This window comes from Silurus meridionalis, chromosome 22 (genome assembly GCF_014805685.1).
Source record: "Silurus meridionalis isolate SWU-2019-XX chromosome 22, ASM1480568v1, whole genome shotgun sequence".
Taxonomy (NCBI): Eukaryota; Metazoa; Chordata; class Actinopteri; order Siluriformes; family Siluridae; genus Silurus; species Silurus meridionalis.
This window is the reverse complement of record NC_060905.1, coordinates 15,334,104-15,345,757: the sequence shown is the minus strand read 5'-3', so window position 1 is coordinate 15,345,757 and position 11,654 is coordinate 15,334,104. Positions and strand designations below refer to the sequence as shown.

Below are 11,654 nucleotides of genomic sequence, written 5' to 3'. Positions count from 1 at the left end.
GATAGATAGATAGATAGATAGATAGATAGATAGATAGATAGATAGATAGATAGATAGATAGATAGATCGATCGATCGATCGATCGATCGATCGATCGATCGATCGATCTCTAGTGTGGCTCAAAAAGGACAGGTGGATATAAATCTCAAATTAGTTGTTTTTAATTAAAGGAGCCCAAATACAAAACAAAAAAAAGCACTACAGTGCATGACTGAGTTGCCTTTCGCAGCAAAAGAAAAAAATATTTATGATAACGATAATCACAAATGGCGATTCAGAATTCAAACAGTGATCAACCGCATTGAAAAACTACTTCCGTTTTCCGCAGTGACGAATCAGAATGCTTAGATTGGACACTGCATTCTCAACAAAAGTGTGTGATTGGCTATGCGGTAATGCTAAAATTTAATCTCAAATTCATTTCATATGAAAATTATATCTTGACACTGGTAATAGAGCTAGCTTATGGGTGCAATGACAATTCTGACCAGAGTCCTCGTTCATTTCCAAACCTGGTTCTAACCAGCATTAGCAATTATGTAATCTAAAGATATAAGTATTAATAACTTACCTCAACATACTTGCGCATGTTTGGTGTCGAGTTTTTATAAGCTGCCAGTTCAGTCACTTTGGGCAAACACAGCTTACACTGCATAATAAAGTTGCTGCCTTTCTTGCACTTGAAGTCAAAGTGGTCACTTAAATATGACCAGGGGTTTGTTTCAAAAGAATTTGATGGCATTTTACTTTCAGCTGGGTCTGCATTACTGGTGTCTGTCTTATCTCTCGATCTTTCTTTCTTGTGACTTTAGCAAGTTTTTTCTCTCGCCATCAATCATTCAATCAGCGCAGCAGTTTCCGTGTCACACGTTTTTCCACCTTGCATTATTTTTTATGTATTTCTTTTTTACTTAGTAACGAATATGATATGAAATGTAGTCAAGTACAATACAAAACATGCTTAAGTATAAGTAAAATTACAGATTTCAAAAACTACTTTAAAAAAACTACTTTATTACAGTAACAACAGTTAAATGTAATTCCTTACTTTCCACCTCTGGTTTTTAGACATGGTACTCTTAGTCTCTAACCTTCTAAACTAGCATGATATTTTGTTTTTGGCAGTGATAAATACTACACATGTAAATGAATCAATGTGGATATGGTGCTTTGTAATCAACTGACATCCCACCCAGGATTCATTCCTCCCAACTCCAATTTAGTGTTCCTGGGATCCACCATGACTCTGACCAGGATAAAGCAGTTGATATGAAATAATGAATAAATTATTGATCTCAACATTAAGATGAGGCAACATTCAGATTCACCCATAAAAAAAGACAAAAAGAAAAAGGATGTACTGCAAAGAAAACAACAAGTAAAACCAGCTAACAAGTCAGAGTTTTGTCAGGGCTTACAGAGTACTGAAAACAATATTAAATGCCTCAAAAAATATAACAGCATTGCTGAGCGCTAAGTGCAGTCTTCTGCTTATATGACTTCAAAGACACCCATGTTAGCTAGTGTACTTCTGATCCACAGCAGGGAGAGTACTGCTATCCGCCAACCCACTGCTAATTATGCTCTTGATCTTAGAGTTGAAAATCAGCTTGCGCCGAAAGCCTATTAATCTTCTTTTAGACAAGCTTGCCTCAGGCACATCACATCCCAGAGATGTCCAAAGTCACTTAATTACCACCTCATCACTCTGTGACTTATAACATAGAGCTATTAGAAACAGACATGGAAAAAAAAGAAACTTTCCAACAGAGCTCACTCAAAAAAATATATATTTTCAGAAAATATATCTAGTAATGAAGTAGCCTGCAAACAGAAACTTCAAAATGGTGACAATCAGGGTTTATTTGTTTCCTCACATCTCTGACAACAAGCTACTTGTAAAAGGGCCTCCTTTTTTCAAGCTCAAAAGATTCTGATCAGTGTAATAGTGGCTATATTGATACTTCTTCTCATTCCTAGCAAATTTACTGAAATTTACAAAAACTGAGATCAGATCCCAAATGGAGATCCAATCTAATGGACATTTCACACTGTAGACAGGATTGTCACAGAAATATACAGCCTAATAATAATAATAATTATAATTATAAAAATAAAAATAATAATAATAATAATAATAGATTCATTAGATTAGATTAGATTAGATTAGATTAGATTGGCAAATAGTGAATTTATGAGAAATCTATCAGTGAAGTTATGACTGTTTATATTGATAAAGAGACTATATTCTGGCCAAATATTCAACCATGACACATAAAGATATAGATTAAGATAATTTTATTCAATATATCACAGTTTATTGAAGGTTATTCAAACAGTTTTTAAAGATGCACACCAACACGACCAGAATTAAAGCTATTTAAAAATTTACACTGTTTATTCTGCTTCAAATTCCCCCAAAAAAAATCTTTCATAATATCAAATCAAATATCTTATAACATAATTAGCATCTGCTGTTGGGAAGGGAAATGAACAGCTCTTCTATGCTTTCACACCTGCAGAACAGTGTCCTGGAGATATTTAAAATGGAAGTAGATACTACTAAAATTGACATAGAAGTAGTTTAATTTTCTGAAGCACAGTAGGGCTCCTGAATGAGATTTATGCACATATTAGGGAAGACACTGAGTCTCTCACTGAGCAGAAATACTATTTTGAACATTCCTGACTACAAAACATGCACTAGAAGAATCAAAACATTGAAGGAAAAAAAAGACAAAAAACTATACACCTTTACTATTAAGTGTGGAATACATTCACATTTCTTAAATGCTAAATTTTGACAAGCTAGATGTGCAATTTTCTTTGTTATTTCATACCAATCCATACTGGTAATATAAGGACATTTCAGTTCATTTCCTGTTTCTATGGGATATGCTTCTTTTTCTGATATCACTTGTTTCTTCAGTACATTTCTATGACCACAACCTACATTCATGAACAAGAGAATATGTACGGATTGTATGCTTAGAAAAAACACATAATCCAACCTATGTATGTACGTATTCCTTTTACAGATTATTGATAGAAGCGCCCAGCGTCTAACTCACTTTACCAACCTGACTTACTGCAGCATGACAGGAGTAGTTTTATTTTCATGAGAAAAGCACAGAAAAAAACGGACTGTCAACTATCTTCTCCTTTTAGACATATGCTACTTCTTGAAAATACACAATGTTCCTTCCAACTCCTGCTTTTAGCGTTTGATCGACAGGACGACCTTGTTTGTAGTGCAAAAATCCAAAATTCAAACAATTTACATATGCTCTTACATTTTCACTACGGCAGAATCATAGCAGTTTTAGACATTGAACGCAAAATGCCAAAATGAACTAACATGCATCCGAATGGAATTTACATTTTCATTTTGGCAGCTATGATACTCGGCTATGCACGAAAATGCATATGAATTTGGATTATGCATCAAATTATGCACGCTCTTTAGGGAAATACATGACTGAATTAGCATTTTCTAATTAGCATTTGAGTTTGAATAAATCTTGAATACAATTTTTGTCATAACCCTTCAGGAGAAAATTGTACCAGACAAAAAAAAAAAACATTTGGTTTTCTCTCTCTCTCTCTCTCTGTCTCTCTCTCTTCTGTTTACAGAGCCTCTCTTTGGCCAACTTTTAACCATAGTCATAAAGTAAACATACTAGGCAAAAGCATGCAACATATGAGTGTGATGCTGAGACACACAGGACAACATAAGAACGCAACAACATTAACTTGCCAATAAGTTTCTGAAACACAGGGACTCGTTTGTGTGTGTGTGTGTGTGTGTGTGTGTGTGTGTGTGTGTGTGTGTGTGTGTGTGCTCAGGGGAAACCAGACACAAGTGTGAGACATTGAAAAACACGAAAGGCCAGGGCTAAGGGGAAATGTTCAGCACCCCTTTCATGACAAAGTCATTTAATTAAAAATTGGCAATTGGTTTGTTGAATCTTGACAACTCAAAATCCTGTTCCTCTGTGTGTATTAGAAAAAGTTCCATGAGTCTGATTAAATACATCAGTTAGTAAAAGTCAAGAATGCAGCAAGACTAAAAATCCAAAGGTCAAGATAAACTGTAAGTAACTATATGGTACTGATTTTAATTTCATGCTCAAGAAATGGCTTATGGCCAACAACAAATAAAAGTAAGCTATTGGCTACCTTTATCACTATTTCTTAGAAATAGAAGTTTAGTTTAGTTTTTTGTCCATCGCATGAACATGTTCGTGTTTCATGGAAAAATGTTTTGTGGGACAAATGGAAGTTGTTCAAACCAGAGTTTCATTGCCCAGGTAAAGCCTTCTCAGGGCATCATGCATGACATCTTTTGGTGTTTTCGGATGTTCAACATGACTGGCTTTGTGTTTTCATGTTCTTTTAATTATTTGCAAAACAATGCACATTTTGCTTTGCAAACAAATTTATATGCATACATTTTTCCTCAAAATTGAGAGAAAAACGTACTCTGAGTCTAGAGTGTACTGTATAGCCTATAACTTGTTCAAACCAGAAAAGAATCAATCCATTATTTTAATATGTGATTCACATTGGGGTACGCTTGCTTGTTGCCCCTACTTGTACATGTAAATTAATATACAATAAACAGATATTGTTTATTGACAAAAAAAACCTAAAAATGGTGTAAATTATTGACAAAAATATAAATTGGACCACGACTGAATTTGCTAGTTAAAAACCCTTAAAAACCCTAAAAATGGTGTAAATTATTGACAAAAATATAAATTGGACTATGATTGTATTTGCTAATACAAATGAAATATATACCAAATGTTATACATGCTACCTGTAGCTAGGAAAATTGCTAGAATTTTTTTTTTTTAAAACAATGTATGATTTTCTAATTGAATTTTTATATATTAAGTTTTGTAGAGGAAAATTATGTGTGGGGCCTTAAAAGGAACAGAGAACCATATAGTCATTAATTTACATAAATCTGCTGAATTTCTCAATCTCTCAATTTCTAAATCTGCTGAATCATGTACGAAAGTTTTGAAAAAAGATTTAAACCAGTAGTGTGGTTTCAGTGCTTGATTGTAACAGGATTAAGTATGAAGTGTGTGCTTATCTCTGGCCAAAACTTGGCTGCACATTAATTCAGTAAAATCCAATGAGATCATGTTTCAACTATTCAAGATATGCCTGTTGAACTACCAAAGCATAATCAGTTTTGGCTTTCGTACTAAATAAATATAAAGAATTTCACAATGAGAGAAAATAAATCTCATTTTCCTACCATGGTGCAAGGTGAGGAAATTATAGAACATTAAACATTTCAACAACAAGATATATTTATCTGGGTCACGAATATCATCATGAGCATTTACTCAAGAAATGTGGTATTCATGGAAATCCATTTGTTGTAAAACATTATTCTTACAACAGCTTGTACAGAGTTGTTAATATATTACAGTTTTCATGTAAGGTGACGTAAATGTGAACCACCTCTAATATAAGTGATAAAAAGTTACTGAAATTTTACATACAGTCATATAACAATACAATACATAATAATACAATAAAATAATAAAAAATAATACATTCAATGAGGAAGTGTTAGTTAGTCTACACATCGCAATAATTAGCTACTTTTGTATTCTTCTTGTACTTATTTGACAGTGTGGTTTGACAAAAGTCTACACTTGACTCTAAATGCTCAGTAAACAGCAGCAGTGTCTTAGAGAGTTCACACAGATAAGCATTTTCTAATGAATTAATGAGATATGCTTAAAAACATCATGATAATGATCTGCAATTTATGTAAAACAAAACCCACGGAAGATATCAGCATTTCAGAGGTTAACATCCAAACCTGAAGAAGAGTGCAAAATTGTTCAGCTAAGTGAGCTACATTAGCTAGCACTGGCAGGCCGTCACAATCAGAATCATTGGTTTACGTTTTAATAATTTTTCCATGAATGTATATTAAATTATTCCCAATAGTCTTTTCTTTTCATTTCATAGTGTTTCTCTAAGGATCAGCAGTGTGGGCACGTGCAGAGTAAAATACATGTTGATAAAAGCTTTATAGCAGAGCAACAGTATGGTTTTATGCCGAGAAAAAGCATCAAAGACGCATTATTTGCTTTTAGAATGTTGATGGAGAAGTATAGAGAAGGTCAGAAGGAGTTGCATTGTGTGTTTGTAGTCAGGTGTGTCTGAGAAGTATGTGAGAGTGGTGCAGGACATGTATGAGGACAGTGTGACAGCAGTGAAGTGTGCAGAAGGAACGACAGATTGAAGGTGGAGGATGGATTGCATCAAGGATCGGCTCTAAGCCTTTTCCTGTTTGCAGTGGTGATGGACAGGTTAACGGACGAGGTCAGACAGGAGTCTCTATCGACTATGATGTTTGCGGATGATATTGTGATTTGTGGTGAGAGTAGGTTAAGAAGAGTCTGGAGAGGTGGAGGTATGTGCTGGAGAGAAGGGGAATGAGAGTCAGTAGGAGTAAGACAGAGTACATGTGTGTAAATGAGAGGGAGGGCTGTGGAGTGGTGCGGTTGCAGGGAGAAGAGGTGGAGAAGGCGGAGGAGTTCAGGTACATGGGGTCAACAGTGCAAAGTAATGGAGAGTGTGTTAGAGAAGTGAAGAAAAGAGTGCAGGCAGGGTGGAGTGGGTGGAGAAGAGTGATAGCAGGAGTGATTTGTGATAGAAGAGTATCTGCAAGAGTGAAAGGGAAAGTTTATAGGTCTGTGGTGAGACCTGCGATGTTGTATGGTTTAGAGACAGTGGCATTGAGTAAAAGACAGGAGGTGGATCTGGAGGTAGCAGAGCTGAAGATGTTGAGGTTTTCGTTGGGAGTGATGACGATGGACAGGATTAGAAACGAGTTTATTAGAGGGACAGCGCATGTAGGACATTTTGGCGACACGGCCAGGGACGTGAGACTGAGATGGTTTGGACATGTGCAGAGGAGGGACATGGGGTATATTGGTAGGAGAATGTTGAGGATGGAGCCACCAGGAAGGAGGAAAAGAGGAAGACCAAGGAGGAGGTTTATGGATGTGGTGAGGGAAGACATGCAGGTATTTGGTTTGAACGAGGCAGATGTAGAGGACAGGGGGGTATGGAGACGGATGATCCACTGTGGCGACCCCTAATGTGAGAAGCCGAAAGAAGATGTTTATTTTATTTTATGCTTATTTTGTATTTCATTGTTTCCCCTTTCTTTAAGAGGGCAAATTCTTCTATTAAAGTAAAACGTGTGTGTGTGTGTGTGTGTGTGTGTGTGTGTGTGTGTGTGTGTGTGTGTGTGTGTGTGTGTGTGTGTACAGCTCTTTCTGCTTCAGGAAGTGACTGCTTTGTTTAAACCTACATAATAAATTGATGATCATTAGCACCTGCTTGGTGTAAATGGTTATTCATACACCTGACTCTGATCCTATAAAATCCCTGACTTTGTGCAAGTGTACAAAGTGTGCAAGTGTAAGAATTCTTAAGAATTGGTCACACCAAATATTTATTTGATTTAGATATTTCTTATAATCACTCATTTTGAACTTGCTAAAAAAATAAATAGTATATTGTTGAAAGCATTATAACTTTACAGTATTCCTTACTTTACATTTTACATTACATTAGTTCACATACTTCTGGGATTTGTAAGGTTATTAAACATCCTATTTCATTCTTTAGGGGTTTCCATAACCTCAAAAACATGGATTTGGAAAAAGACCCGTAGCAGTAGAAAGTGATGTGGTTTCACAGCTTGATTGTAACAGGTTTTACTCCTACTTTTGATTAACTATAAAGTGTGTGCTCATCACGTTAATCCAGGGAAATCCAATGAAATCATGTTCCAACTAATCAAGATATGGCTGTTGAACTACTGAAGCATAATTAGATTATGCTCATCTGTTTTTTTGTTCTAAGTTTTGCCTTTCTCACAAAAAAAAAAAAAAAAAATTTCACAATGTTGAAAAATCATATTTTTGTTCCATGGTGCAAGGTGAGGAAATTTAAGAACATTGTAAAATTGCACCACTGAGATATATTTATCTAACTATATATGAACAAATATATCAGCATGAGTGTTTACTCAAGAAATGTGGCATTTATGGAAATCCATTTGTGGTAAAACATTATTCTTATGGCAGCTTCTGAGTTTTAAATTGTAATTTTTTAAGTACATTTTAAATAAAACATTTTATTAATTAATACATTCAATTAAGACTAAAGAACGTGTTAGTCTGTGTCTAAAATAGTCCACACACTGCAGTGGCTCAATAATGAACTACATTTGTACTCAGTACAGTATTTCAGTATGTTTCACTGTAGTATTAACTTTAGAGTTTTTTATTATAATTCTTTAACATTAGCTTTGCATTTGCAAATTGCTCTATTTTGACATGTGGTTAGCTGACATGTGATTTGCAAAAATGATTTAAAAACATCATGATAATGATCTGCAAAATATGTCAACCAAAACCCACTGAAGATATCAGTATTTCAGAGGTTGTTGAAAGGTCAAAATAGTTCAAAACAGATGTTAAGGTTTTTACAATTTCTTTTTACAAAGATATATTTATAATGATAATAATTTATTAATGCAAACCTCTACTGATTGCACAATTGACAACAAGTTCCTGAAATTATATATACAGGTTAAGTTTAAATAAAGTTTATTTCAGTTGCATAATTATATTTAACTAAGTATAGTGTCAGTATGTGCCTAAAATAAAGTACTTTTACTTTCTTTAAAAAAAAAATTCACTGTCTATGATTATTTCTTGCTTATTTTTTTCTATTTCAAATGCCAAAAGTTTCCTGACAAAAATGTACACTTCAGGCACAAAATGCTCAGTAAGCAGTGTCAATGTCAGTGAAGTGAGATTCCTGACTTCAAAGAGTTTATGAAATATGCTTAAAAGAAAATATCACTATCAATATCTGCAAATTAAGTGAAATAAAATCCGGTAAAGATATCAACATTTCAAAACTCAGCATCCCAGCCTGCGGAAATACGTGCATTTAAGCCAATAGCTGAGTGAGCTAAACTATAGTAGCTAGCAATATGTTTTGACATTTTAGAGTACTGGGCTTACTTAGAAAATGTCAATTTAATGTTCTGTGATAGTCCAGATCATTTAAAACAGGTAGCTCAGTGATTAAGACATTAAGACACTTCTGATCAAAAGGTTGTGAGTTTGAATTCCAACAACCAAAAACCTACTACTCATAAGCCATGAGACCCCTTTAAATATATACATATACAAAACCCCACTTCCAAAAAAGTTGGCACACTGTGCTTATGTACCCAAAGCACCAAATTTTTAACTGCTCTAATACAAGAAACACAAATTTGTATGGTCTTGTCAAGCAGAACATGAACCCAAACATGATGAGTAGGAAATGTGTCTTTGCATCGTTACAAGACAAGTTGGTATCACTTACTCACTTTTGTTGCCAGTTATTTAGACAATAATGGCTGTATGTTGAGTTATTTTTAAAGGACAGTAAATCTGTACTGCTATATAAAGTACACACTGACTACTGTAAAATATATCCAAGTTTAATTTCTATAGTATTGAACCCTGAGAACATGTACTAAAATAGTTGCTGAAATATGTGGGGTGTACTCACTTTTGTGAGATACTGTATATCCAAGTATTTTTCACCAGACAAGTAATTTTCTTGATGTCTAATCTCACCTTTTTCAAGTATTTTTTTTGTGATGTACTTTTGCTCAAGTCAGATTGTTTTGGATTTTTTCTACCACTGGCTGCTTTACTGGAAGGCTTACAGCAAACTGTTTTTTTTTTTTTTTAATCAGAAATCAGCTCTCTGACGTGAACTATAATAATGCTGGAATTTACACAGATTTGTTCCTTTCCACTTTACTGGGTATTAAATTTACTTTGCTCTCCCACTCAGACAAATGAAATGGAAATGTAGTAAAATTGCCATTTGTCATGGTTACTTACTATTAACACATTATCACCTCAGACAATCCTTGCTTATTATATATTACACTTCATCTTAGTGTTTTTGTTGAAGTGTACTTATTATATTAGCACTGGCACAGCTTTAGCCATAGCTGAGATTTCATCAGCAGTTTACTTGTATTTGTAATTGCTTTCTGTTTGAATCTTCATTAAATCATTTCTTACACATTATATGTGTGAGTTACTTATTAAGTTTGACTTACTAAGTAACAAAACAATCACGACGTTTCTGTCTATTACATTGACAAAAACCATAAAATATAAAGGGGTCTGTTGTGTGCCAGCAAGCAATTTTTATCACCAAGCTTCTCTAAGCTATTGCCTTTCAATAATTCTTACTTTAAAAACATATATCAAGAATAGGACATAATATCACTTTCTACAATCATCTACTTATCATTATGTACCAGCGCATTTAATCTCTACCACGGAAATGAAGGATAAACATTTTGACCAGACAATGATGTGAAACATAAAGCCGAAAAAATCACAGAAGGCGATTCTCCTGATTTTTTTAAATCTTATGGATTTTTTAATTATTAGTCTGTCAAAGGGACCCCCAATATTTTGGGGAATTTATGTTGATTTGCCAAGAGGACCAAGGCAAAACTCAACCACAATGTTTGCAGTTCAGTTACCAGGCACAATTATTCTTACAATTACTTTTTACTGTACTTGTCTGTAGATGAAGCTGTAATTACCAACAACATCTTAGCAACAAATCACTTGTAGCGAATACCTTTCTGTATTGTAGTCTGAATATTTTTTCTATCTGTTATCACCATCCATTTAATTACATTTTTTAAAAGCATCTTTGGTTTTGGATTCTGAATAAATATTTTTTAATTTCATATTTATGAGTACAAATGCAATGTGAGCATTGAATATTCAAACTTCAAATTGTATTTTTATGTAGTCCCTTTTGTAACTGAAGCCCACGTCAGTACTGTTTAATTTCTCCACTCCATTCTTTCTACTTTTCTAACATCTTCTATTGTAATGGAATTCAGCAGCTTTCCATTTACTGAAGGTTCACAGGGTGACCATTTTTTCCCTGATGTAAATATTAGTTTGTTCAAATTATTTGCTTTGCCAACCATCATCTCTCCAACATTAAAAGGTATCTGGACCGTAGGGTCACACAGCATTACAAAAACAGGTGCATATCATTCCACAGCATCATTGCTTTATATGTTCGCATGCTGCTTTTAGCTAAGGCTCTTACAAAAAAATAGACTGGATCCTTACCCTTGGTCAAATTTCCCCTGGGCAGCCAGACTGCCGACTGACTGGGTGCTCTAGGGAAAGGACCATCTGCTAAACATAATCATGCCTGCTTCGAAAATGAAAGAAGGTTTTACTTTCGTGGAGATACTAAAAGAATTAAATACAGCTACACAACAATAGGATAGTAATAATGTCCGATATACAACATGTGATCTGGTATATTTGTTCAATCAGCATGTTCACTTATTGCATTACTCATACCTTATGTACACTTGAAGCATAATAATTAAATATATTGTTGTAATACAGCAATCCCCAGTTTCCCAGTGCGCCATGGAAGAATGGTATGCCTAATTAAAAACCTAATAAATGCAGACAAGTGCTAATGAGTTGTTAGTGCTTCAAGTCAACTTGCATCATACAAGACGCTTATCATCACAACAT

General features: G+C 34.4%; 1 long non-coding RNA gene across 1 annotated transcript in view; it reads left to right on the top strand.

Moving 5' to 3' along the window:
• Positions 1-3,968: 3,968 nt before the first annotated feature.
• LOC124375990 overlaps positions 3,969-11,654 on the top strand; it is a 29,244-nt gene continuing 21,558 nt past the window's right edge. The window contains exon 1 of the long non-coding RNA XR_006923755.1: positions 3,969-4,093. This is a non-coding gene — a long non-coding RNA (uncharacterized LOC124375990). The remainder of the gene's footprint in view (positions 4,094-11,654) is intronic.